Below are 8,301 nucleotides of genomic sequence, written 5' to 3'. Positions count from 1 at the left end.
AAGTGAATATCTGTGGCAATGTTCCGGATGAAAATCTGTTCCTCCTCAGCAGACTACACGCAATCCTATACAGTTCCTCTGTATAGGGTATTGTTTTTTTCAATAATCATTGTCATAATGATGATGATTATTATTATTAATTACTATTGTCTCTGCTCAGTTTATTATTATTATTATTATTATTAGTATTATTATCATCATCATTATTATTATTAGGGCCCGAGCACTGAGGCCCTACTGTATCTTTCATCTTCTTCTTCTTCAGGCGAAACAAGTGCCTTTTTGAGGGCTTTAACATGCTCAAAAACTCATGAAATGTTGCACACGTGTCAGGTCTGGTGACAAATTTCGTATTTTAATGGTTTTACATATGAGCATTGGAAAATGGCTCTGGAGCGCCACCTATGTGTTGTTAAATGCAGTCCTACGAACACATCGTTTGAGCTACATGAATGAAATTTGACCCACATGTGTATCATGCTGACATGAACAAAAAAGTCTGTGGGACCATTGACACAAACCCAACAGGAAGTCCATCATTTTGGACTGAATGTGACATTTTGGCTCAGTTTTTGCTATTTCCAGGCCTTGTACTTTTGCAAACTCCTCATCGGGATTTGATCTTATCAGCTTCATATTTGGTCAGTGCCAGCTGCACACCTGGGCCATGTTAAATTGTGGAGCTGTTGAGTTTTTGGGATAGGGTGTGGCCGTGGCGCCACAACCGATCCAAAATATCAATTACCAGTCTTATGTTGTTAGTTATGTGTCTGCCATTCATAAAACCAGACTGTGTTTCATCAATGATATCATTAAGTGCACATTTTAATTTTTTAGCCAAACACATAGCAATTATTTTATATTCATTATTCAGTAGTGAAATATGTCCAATTTTCTATCAAAGGGGCATCTTTTTGAGGGTTAGGAATCCAAGTAATTAGTCCCTGAGTCAAGGAAGGAGGGAGCTTTTCATTATCAATGCTTTCAATATATACTTTATGTAAAAAGCGTGATAAGTTCTTTGAAAATAATTTGTAAAATTCAGAAGTCAACCCGTCACTCCCTGGACTCTTATTAGGTTTAATTTTATTAATAGCACCTTCAATATCTAGTGTTGTGATGGGGGCATCACACACAGTTTTATTATTGTCACTAATTGTTTTAATATTACCTAAGAAATTATAGAATTTTTCCATGGCTTCTGTAGAAAAATTAGATTTATAAAAAGTTTTATAAAAAAGTTCACAAGTCTTGGAAATCACTTGAGGTCGTGTGTGATGACCCCATCTGAACAAAGTTTAGTCATGCTGCCAAGTGTATTGTCATGCTTTTCTAATTTTAAAAAATAGCTCGAGTTTTGTTCTCCCTCTTCAAGCCATTTATTTCTTGACCGCACAAAGGTGCCTTTGCCTTGTAAATATATATATTATCTCATTTTAATTGTAAAATTTGAAGTCTGTTCCGGTTATCTTCAGATAAATGATCAGGTGATCTAGACAAAGCGATAATTTCAGAAATTATTTCAGACTCTTCTTTTTTTCTATTTTTAACTATTTCAGCTCCTCTTTTCATTAAAAGGGACCTCAATTTAAATTTCATGAACTCCCAATTTTTACAAAAAACTTTTTCAAAACATGCCTTATTCCAATACTCATCTATTTTTGTTTTAATTTCCTTTACCAAAGAATCATTCAGTAGAAGACAATTATTTAATTTCCAATATGAATTCTACGGTGGCCCTGAGAGGCCAAACAGACTGCAACTTCAGAAAACACCAGCAATAAGAAAAATGCTGCAAAAGCACACAAAACACAACGGAAATAGGAAAAAACACAATGGAAGTGTTTCTGGGGAGACAATAACCTGATGGACCAGTTGCAGGAAGCAAAATAAACTCTGGACCCCACGTGACTACCAGTTGTCAGGTGACTAGTGATGGTAAATTCAATTCTTTTTACTAAATCGAGTTTGAATGAGTCACTCGCCAAAGTGAATCGGATTTTTTGAGTAATTTAAGTCAGTTGACCAGAGAGTGCAAAAAATTTACATTTTTCACTCAAACTTAATTTTATTTCTCTTTTCATGTAAATTCTGCTAAGATGAGTGATTGGAAAAGAAAAAAACAATTATTTTTATAGAGCAAAAAAGAGCAAAAAAAATTTCTAAAGGGAACATTTATTTTTATTTTTATTTTATTAGTATTTTCCTCAAATGTGTCAAATATATATTTTCTCATCTAAATGTCCTCTGAGCTGTGAGCCAGGGGGCGGTAATGCTCCTTAACATTGGTTGCCAACCAAGCTGTGAGCCAGGAGGGAGGGGGTGAGTACTCAAATGTGCTGTTAGCATGTTAGCAGAGTGATGCTACTGTGAACTGAGGAGTTATTGTCTTGATGTGAGCTTCTACTCAGGGTTTTTTCCTCCAGTGCAGAGCAGAAATGTTTTTGTTAACAAACTGGCTGTTGCTTTCCCCCCCCACAATTTTAATTATAAGTTAGATATATTTCTACTAATGAGATTAGTTTGCTGTTCTGTTTGGCTCTCAGCGAAGGCGGTCGCACTTTTCTCCTCTCCTCCTTCTCCTTACCTTATCTTCCCTGCTTAGCCTCTTGTGTCCTTGTCTTGTCTCGTGTGTAGTTCACTTCCCTGGAACACTCTCTCACAGTCTGTGTCTAAAAACCTAAAAGAGAATTATGGATTTGATCAACTGGTCTCTGAATGCTTTTGACACCCTTTTCTCAACGAGAAGTCTGGGCTCGGGAGAGCCCGAGTGCCCTGGAGGGACTTTCCCTGCCGGATACACGATGGACGGGTGGCAGACATGGAGGGTCGTGTGCTTGCGGTCTGTCGATCGAGAACACTGAAGATATCGACCTATTCGGAACCATGATAACAGGGTTCTTGCTGATCGGAGCTGGCTTGGCCCTGGCTTATCGGAGAATTAAGAAAGCGGAACCGGCTGTTCAAACCCCCACAAAGCTGCCCGCTGGGATTGGAACGATGGGACGAGGTGCGGCTTCTCAGAAAGGGCTCACTGAATGCAGCAGGTTAAGAGCTTGGAGGCGCTAACGGCTGCAGTGAAGGCTCAGAATAACACCTCTGAGCGTATATTGGATTACATCAGGGAAGAGTCCACTCGGAACAACACCTCTGGGCGGAAGCTGGATTACATCGCGGATCAGTTGGCTGCAGTCGTGAGGTCTCAGAATCTGCTATGTGAGCAAAAGTGTGAAAAGACCACGGAATTGAAGGTAAATAACATCATGGAGAAACTCGCAGCTATCCAACGGGAGATTGAGAGACCAGTGTCGGAGTGTAAAAAACAGCTTGAAATTCTCATGAGTTGTTTGTAAAAGAAAAACCACCATTATAATGCGGATACCCCTTCGGTGCCAGCTGTGGGCTCAAGCTGAACAAAAACTCCCTGATAACGACTGTGTTGAGTCTGTTCCTTCCCATTCCATGCAAGGCCACCTGGGTTGGCTGGTAGACTGTTTACTTAGCCTGATAGGGCGAAGGACACTGTCTCAGCTGAACTATGGACACGCACACACAACCACTTACACTGATGAGCACACACTCATCCCCCTCCCTTTCCAAACGCCTTCGATGCTTGTTTCCTGCGGGGGAACATGGCGGGTCTGTGTGCCGCGCTGGAATGGTAGCGCTGTGCAGGGCGGCTGCTGTGTTCGCTTCGGATTACTCCTCACCCCCCACCCGACCCTGTGGCTTGTCATGTCTTTCACAATGTTGTGCTGTGGACATTTATGCGCTTTTTGTGCAGGGGAGTTTTTTTTTGTTTCCTGTACTCATGCTGTCCCACCATGGAAGCACAGCATGAGTAGAGGTCTCTTTTTTCCTCTTGTACTTTCCCCATTGTAGTGTACATTTCAGTGTTTTTCTGTAACGCTACCGATCTCCGACTTGTATCCCCATGTAATGTCTGTGTTGTGTGTGTAAGGTCGGGGGGGGGGGTCCCATTTCACTGCAGGGCAACCTGCATGTGGCGAATAAAGCTTTGATTGATTGATTGATTGATTGATTGATTGATTGATTGATTGATTGATTGAGTAATAGCAACAGGGATGAGTCAGTGAGTCAGTTGGGTGTCAGTAAAGTGATTCTGGAGTATTGAACGATTCGTTCATTATTCGCACATCACTAAACCGAGCAGATATTTGAAGTTTACACACCCACATTCACAGGCACTGAAAAAATGTTAAAAGTTTCTTTTGTGACCCAGAAAGATTAATAAGAGTTGTTGTGATATTTTGATACCATGGTAGCATTTACAGGATATTGTTTTATAGTGATATTATACAGGAAAACTGTTACTCAATAAGGCCCATTTACTAGTTGTTTTTCTCTTTCTCTGTGACCCAAGAATTAATGTGTAAGAATCACAGGATGGTACCTCAAGGTTGAAAACACCACAGAGATCACTTCCTTACTCCCATCCTCCCTTCCTTATCCTTTAGAAAAGAGTTTGTTAAAGGCCAGGTGGTTTGTTTCAGAATTCACTAATGAAAGAACTCTGTATTCTATGTCTAGGAGTGTATTTTGCTGGAATGATCATAAATTGTAGCTGAACTGATAAACTACACAAAGGATACTTCTTTGCTCAGAAGGCAGGAAGACGTTTCCTTATTTGGTCTGTACCGGTTTGAACTGAGAATCTGCTGACACACGAACCTTTTTTTTCCCTCTATATAAACTGTTGTATGATGAATAAACCTTTGAGTTGATTTTGGAAGAGCAACCTGAAGCAGTTTCTGTGTCATTTTGTTCTCCCAAGCTACTCCCGGCGCTGTAACTAACCTGCTGAACGGCATACCTGAGCTTACTTTGAATAATTAATTTTATACAGAACTCTGCTTATCGGTGCTCACGCCTTGGAGGAAACCCGATCCATGGAGAAACCCGGGACGGAGATTTCTTTCAATTTGGTGTCAGAAGTGGGATCCGCTGACGAAGGTAAATACACGTCTTTAATATTTATATGGGACTGTATTATACCTCTCTCAGTGATTGATCTATAATGAAACGGGATATGCTGACGAAGTTTCACTTAGTGATCCAGAGAGATACACTGACGACTTCCTTAGTCCCCGAATAAAGTAAATTAAAAGCAGAAAGACACAGGAGATTGCCTGTTGTATTGCGAGAAGTTGCTCGTTAAGTGAGAAATTGCTCACCCAAACAAAAATTGCTAGCTAGCGATAAGATTTAAAGTAACCTCAGCTGTGCCGCAGCAAAATACTAACATAAATCCTTCAAGCGTGTAAACCCCTCTGGAAATCACTGAACATGGGTCAGAATAATTCAAAGACCACAGACAGGTCCGATAAAAAATCGAAATTACCTGTAAAACCAAAAAATAATAAAATACCAAAAGCGAAACATCAGCATTTACCACAACCAGATTTTCCATTTCATACATTATGACTCCATCTGCAGCAACCAAATTATCTCCATTTGAAATAAGACTATTTCCAACACCATGGTCAGCTTCCAGAGGGGCACCGCTAGTAGAAGGTGATGTATATTGCATTGTCCGACTATGTTCACAATCTGGTAGAAACACTGAATAATAACTATCAGAAAGTTTGTCTTTCTCAGCCTCTCCCCTCCACAGTTCCACCAGTGGAGACAAGGAGATGCGGTGTTGGTGAAGTCGCTAAAACCAAGGACACTCAGGGAGGCCGCGCGTTTTCCAGCCCCCAGACTGTACTGGCAGTGACGAAGAACCAGCATCCTCACAGACGGACAACCTCAGTGGATTCATGCCAGCAGGGTTAAGACCAGCCCAACCAGACCATCTCAGGCAGACGACGTCTCCGGCGAGCCAACGCCCGGAACCAAAACAAATAAACACACAACGGGTAGATGACATCTCCGGCGAGCCAGCGCCCGGATCCAATACACCTACACACACGCAATCACTGATTAACACACAACGCCTGAAAGAGCCAAGACTCAGAGAGCTCTTTGATGCTTCACCTGAACAACAACAAGGTACTCAACATCCAGCAGGAACAGAAAGCCGAGAGTACCACAGGATGTCTAATCTGATAAAGCTAGACTCATTCCATCCTGATAATGGAGAAAATGAAATGCCCATTGTCATCATACGACGCTTATTCTGTGTCTCTCGAACCTGGGACCAGGCCAGAAGACGACTGAAGAACTGTTTTTCTTATATATTTAGGTTATTTATCATATCTATCGCATTAACTTTAGGATTTTTCTTTGCTATTTTGTATTGTAGACTGCAACCATGTTCACATTTCTGCAGGTCGTATCTTGCTGACAATACCTCATGCTCCATTTGGCAAGACACCAACCTAGTACGCTCCTCACGCTCCCTAAAATCAGTAAATAGCAACATAGACGCCACTAATAAACCATTTTATGCGCCCTCTAGAGCAGGAGTCAACTCCTGGTATGAAAATGCCAGAACAGCCGCTCGTGATTTAGGAAACAGTAACTGTTATGTCTGTTCAAAGGGTAATCCAGAACAGGTTATAGTAGGATACCCCATATCCGGTTTCCCCCTCACTGAGGGACTAGAGAAAATCGGCGGAGATAATGCTCTCCTTAAAGACACTTTACAGTTGACTCTGAGCCCTCTCGACTGCCTACTTAGACACACACACACACCAACTAACCCTGAGACTCCATTAGGCGAATTATTGAAGTTATCTAATGACACCGCAGGGACCTGCGCCCCAATGAAACGCCCTAAGACTAGGTTAAAGCCCTCACTGCCCTTAGGACAGATCCCTTTCCATTTTAATACTAGTATGATATGTCTGCGCAGACTAAAGTTAACTGGCCCAGACACACACATAGATTATACAAAGGATAACTATACATTCTTCTCTGACTCCCCAGGTGCACGCTGTAATGAGACATGGCTAGCTGTCTCTGTGGCTGAAGTTTTATCATATCTGGAGGAACACACACACAGTTCAAGTTTGAGCGGAGAATCGATCATTGTTCCCCCAGACGGTGTATTAAATGATACTGACTGGGGGGAGTTAGATCACACATGGTCACGCGCCTAACTAGAGCAATCCCTAACGGTTATTGGTTGTGCAACAATACTCTTAGACTAGCCTTACCTGTTAATTGGACCGGTACCTGTGGTCTAGTGACCGTTGATGTATGCTGTACTTTCATTCCCAATAATACCGCCCCTAACGGTTCATTCACACAAGCTATGAATAGACTTGAAGCATTGAAGATAGAACTAATTGCCAATACAGGCCACGGTCAGTGGCTAGATAAGTGGCTACAGGACACGTTTGGAAAATGGAAGGAACTAATTGTAGCCTTTGTAACCGTTGCCGCATGTTTTCGATAATTATTGTCTGTTGTGTGATACCATGTATACGCTCTCAGGATTTTTGATATTAAGCTTGCTCGAAGGACCAGTTACATTTATGATTTGTCTTTATATTATGTTATTACATTCTGTCTTTATACTATGTTATCATTTCATGATAAAAGGAGGGAACTGTTGTGATATTTTGATACCATGGTAGCATTTACAGGATATTGTTTTATAGTGATATTATACAGGAAAACTGTTACTCAATAAGGCCCATTTACTAGTTGTTTTTCTCTTTCTCTCTGACCCATGTATTAATGTGTAAGAATCACAGGATGGTACCTCAAGGTCGAAAACACCACAGAGATCACTTCCTTACTCCCATCCTCCCTTCCTTATCCTTTAGAAAAGAGCTTGTTAAAGGCCAGGTGGTTTGTTTCAGAATTCACTAATGAAAGAACTCTGTATTCTATGTCTAGGAGTGTATTTTGCTGGAATGATCATAAATTGTAGCTGAACTGATAAACTACACAAAGGATACTTCTTTGCTCAGAAGGCAGGAAGACGTTTCCTTATTTGGTCTGTACCGGTCTGAACTGAGAATCTGCTGACACACGAACCTTTTTTTTTCCTCTATATAAACTGTTGTATACTGAATAAACCTTTGAGTTGATTTTGGAAGAGCAACCTGAAGCAGTTTCTGTGTCATTTTGTTCTCCCAAGCTACTCCCGGCGCTGTAACTAACCTGCTGAACGGCATACCTGAGCTTACTTTGAATAATTAATTTTATACAGAACTCTGCTTATCGGTGCTCACGCCTTGGAGGAAACCCGATCCATGGAGAAACCCGGGACGGAGATTTCTTTCAAGAGTAATTTTAAAACTTAGTAGCAGCCGCCATTGCTGGAAACTGGAGTTTGGCTGGGCCGCGCTATGAATTCTGGGATATGGTGGGCCACGAAAGGAC

The sequence above is a fragment of the Aulonocara sp. 'chitande type north' Nkhata Bay genome, linkage group LG23 (genome assembly GCF_057382095.1).
Source record: "Aulonocara sp. 'chitande type north' Nkhata Bay isolate Kocher_YH1m ecotype deep benthic linkage group LG23, A_spYH_male_GT1.1, whole genome shotgun sequence".
Taxonomy (NCBI): domain Eukaryota; kingdom Metazoa; phylum Chordata; class Actinopteri; order Cichliformes; family Cichlidae; genus Aulonocara; species Aulonocara sp. 'chitande type north' Nkhata Bay.
The sequence above is the reverse complement of the archived record's forward strand: the minus strand, read 5'-3'. Positions refer to the sequence as shown.